This window comes from Numida meleagris, chromosome Z, assembly GCF_002078875.1.
Source record: "Numida meleagris isolate 19003 breed g44 Domestic line chromosome Z, NumMel1.0, whole genome shotgun sequence".
NCBI classification, from domain to species: Eukaryota; Metazoa; Chordata; class Aves; order Galliformes; family Numididae; genus Numida; species Numida meleagris.
Window position 1 is genome coordinate 12,999,168 of NC_034438.1, and position 4,273 is coordinate 13,003,440.

The window sequence follows — 4,273 nt, forward strand, 5'->3', positions numbered from 1 at the left end:
CCAAAACATATGCATTGCCACCTGGAGAGGAGAACTGCTTCAGGACTCACTCTCTGAGGTCAGCAGATGATACAGCAGAGTAATACCCCTGGTGCTTTATGCAACAGCATCTCAGTTCAGGAATGAGTCCAGTCAAAACCACGTTTTACATTCTCAGCCAATGAAACACCGTAAATGAGGCTGTAACCAAGTAAGACTACCAGGTCAAATGAAGAAAGACAATGTCCAAGGACCTAGGATATAGAAATGAGAGCATTTGACTTTCAAAAGTGTCTCCTAGCAGTATTAAAATACTGGAAGATTAAAAAAAGTAGTATTTTTCTTTTGAATTACTGAGAAATCTGAGAAATATGTGTACACAAAATGTAATTTCACAGGCCCAGAAAATAAACATTTGTTTCAGAATTGCTGTGTTGTGCTATTGAAGTCATAATGTGATTTAAGACACTGACTGAACATTTAAGACATTGAAGTGCCTAATTTATGAAGCAATCACTTAAATGGCAGAATAAGTCTAGTGGAGTGGTACCAAGAACCGAAAAGATGACTATCAGTAATATGTGAGATTAAATATTTTCAATTGATTTATTTCTGACATGAATAAAGTAACAATAAAACAAAAGTGAATGTAAGAAGATGCAGAATAAAAATCAAGGCTAAATAACAACAGTAGCAAGAGTCATTTCTGAGGAGCTTTCACTACTGAAAAGAAAATGTCAAGATTATGGGCACTTTTCTCAGGAAAGAAGAATGAAAGAGAAGAGTTTGTATGCTAAGCACAGAGTTCTGGAAGAATTAGGTGTTTGCTTTTCTCATTAGAGTCTTCTTCTTAACTTGCATAATTATGTTCATTTATTAAAAATAAAGACTGCCATAGAAATAATGTACAGTACATGACAAGTATTTGACACTGGAGCTAGCATCAGTTGTGCAAGACAGAACAGTTGTATAGAACTGGATGATCTAATTAAATAAAATAGCCTAGCTGAAGGCCTCCAAATTAAATTCCAGATATTCTTTTCAACTACGTAAGGAACCGACCAAATAATCTATATTGTTATTATCTGTAGTAATATTAAACTTTCATGGTTTCAAAATTTTTCGAAGCTACTTACATAAACAGGTATGCACGTACCTGCTTTTGTGGACAGACAGAATGTTGTCCATCTCTGTCTGGAACATTATCTGTGTATACATAATATCCGTAGGACAAGTAGAGAAGCAATAAGCATACTGTGTAAAAAGCACTATTTTCAGTCAACCAACTCTACATTGTTAAATAGCATCTTGCAGGGGAAACTTCCTATTCTCATATGGTCCCTGCACGCATTAACACAGAGGGATATGTTTGCTTGAGCTCATTGGGTTGTTATACAGAAGTTAGATGCGTGTGAAATTTCTTATTAGAGTTGTTGCAAGAGATCTGTAGAATGGAAAACACTTGCAATCAAAAGACACAGACCATTCTCTACAATATAACAATGTCTATAAGTGTGACTTCATCTCGAAAGCCATGATGCTAGAGCATTTAAAGTAAACTGTCTTTTTTCTAAACATTTTCTGACAAGTTTTTATGTGTCATTAAAATTTTTCCACACAATTGCAGATGACTATTCAATGTTAAAAAAACTTAGGTTCTTAATAAAATTAACCTTTGTTGAAGAAAGAAAGAAGTTAGAAATCTCAGATACCTGATAATTATATATATTATGCCAGTAGTGAGTTACACTATCTAATGCAGTGAAAAAGTAACTGAGCATCACCTAATGGAAATGGTTTTTTTTTTCCCAGGAGTGTTGTATTTAAAATCCAAAGCATAAAAAGGTCAGCAGAAGTCCTTCTGTTGAATTCGATTTAATGCACTTAAGTACTTTTCTATTTATGCTGTATCATTATGTAGATGAAAGTTGTTCTTTCTATACAGTTCTACAAGTTTCATTCTCGTACGCAAGTACTTATTTAATACAGGACTTGCATGACTTCCACAGAAATCCTTTGGCTGCTATCCTTTGAAAACTCCTAAAAGTTTGGATTCCTTGCGCACTCAGCGTGAAAGGATTTCCTTCTTATACTCCCCCAAGACCAGTTTAATAGTAACTTCTTGTCTTTGTGGTGTAGGATTCCTTGGTCTGTAAGGTTTTAAAATTAATTTCTAGTTACTTTTTTCTCATCAACTATGTCCTCTGCTATATTGGAAATAAATCTCAGTTAAGATTCTATTTTAGCACATACCTTCTCTGTTCTGAGTTTCCCATAATTAAAACATCTTTGGCTGCCAGGGTACTGAAAGAGAAACAGATATGATGCCAATAGATTTAAACTTTCCATAATTCTCTCTGATACTTATTTTTGCCAAATGTTTGCTTTTCTGTTCTTTTCAGACAAGAAAAATGCAAACTAATGGCTCAAAAATACGTTCCTTATATCTTTACCAAGATTAAATTTTAGAGTAAAATCATTGACATGAAAACTTAATTACATTTAAAATTATGAAAAAATGATTGATTTTCTTTTTATAGTGTGTTAATTATTGATTTAACCAAATTAGTTTACTAGGAGTTCAGTGAAACAGGACACTTTCTTATCACATGCGAAATAAAGTAAGAACTGTGTTTAGTCTTTAGCCTTTAACTACATATGGAATAATATATTTTAATTTCTCTGGACATTAATATATAGCCTAATTTCTTATGACAGGTGATCTTAGCAGAAAAAAACCACTACTGATAAAGCTAGAAATAACTTGGTAAATATGAAAGTTAACTGGTAATTAATCAAATAATAAAATATGCTATATGTAAACTTCCCAGTAATCTCTTATTGCTGCCTTCCTCTGTGCTTATCGAGATATGCTGAAGTGATCCTCCTTTATTTGTAACCTAGACTTCAGTTTATAGTATCATCAGTTAAGCACTTTGATGTTTAATTCCTGGAAGTCTGGAGTACTCAAATCCAGCAGTTACACGCTTTAATTAGAATTAACACCTTCAATCCTATGATTAGTCCTAGCATCGCTTTGCAGCCTAACATGAAAACTGTGAGATAACATTTTCATCTTCGAGTTGAGCATGCACTTAAGCTCATTGCTGAATCAAGTGTGTTCAGTCAACTGAGGATCAAACATCAGGGTCACGCCTATAAGCACTGTATCTACTTCAAGCCTTCCATCCAACCCTTCATGTTGAGAGAGATTATGTACATAACAGGATCATTAATAAATAAGATTACTTATCAATGAGTGTAACTCTTTGAGAATTGTGATCTACAGCACTGTTCTGGACATTTTAAAGCAATACCCATGAGCACAGCCATTCCCTATTTTCCTTCACATGGTCATCGAAAAAGCGCTGTGAATTGCACTTGCTCCCCTCAGGACAAATCACCATTAGAAGAGGTAGGAATAACTAATAATATTGAGTTCACCTATTTATATATGGCAAGTTAAAGACCACCAGCTATTGTTTAATAAGCCTTTTTATTTGTTTGCATGTATATTTAAATTTTAATAGCCAATACACTAAATCCTACAGCTGGATACAGATCTTAGAGTTTTCTCAAGAAAACAAACTCCATACAACCACTGTAGCTCATGACAGACCATCTTTGAACATTTCTGTTAAAGTGTGTGATTGAAGTGAGAATAGACTACAGCCTGAGATGTGATGTTTTGTTATTCTAATTTCTTTATTAAGTACTGCTGCATGAGCTTATCTCAGTGACACAGAAGCATTCCTCTTTCGCTTGGAATGACCAGCTGATCTCTTTTTAATACCTGTGGGCTCCTGCACGGAATAGAATACAATAACACACAACAGAGCATCAGGGTTAACTTCCTGGTCCAGGTATTACAAAAAACAGCCAGTGGTGAAGCATTACCGGACCAAGTACTTATCAATGCAAATGAGATTTTTATGGCAAAAGAAGGCAGTAACAGAGACTTCTAATGGGATACAAGCAGAATGAAGCAACAGCAGGTAACAAAGAAGAAAAATTAACTCACCCCTACCAAAAATCAGAAACAGCCCAAGAAGAGAACAATCTTTATCCAGAAAGTTACTGCTCCCTTGACTGCTAACCCTTAAATGAGGGTGAGGAGGGGTGGCTCCAGGCTCCACACCTTCCAATCACTCAGGTGCATTGCTAGCACCTGAGCTCCCTGGGTTAGCTACAGCTTCTCACCTGGTGCTCAACCATTGGTTCAGGCTGTGTCCAGGCAATTCTACTGCAAGCTCCTAAAAGAGGTTAAGAGTGGAAGCTGTTTGTGCTGCAACAA

At 35.3% G+C, this 4,273-nt stretch overlaps 1 long non-coding RNA gene across 1 annotated transcript; it reads right to left on the minus strand.

Annotated features, from left to right (window-relative positions):
* On the minus strand, positions 392-4,067 carry LOC110390368. Its single transcript, XR_002433722.1, has 3 exons — positions 4,001-4,067; positions 2,233-2,283; positions 392-2,129 (listed from the first exon to the last, which is right to left on the minus strand). It is a non-coding gene; the product is annotated as an uncharacterized LOC110390368 (long non-coding RNA).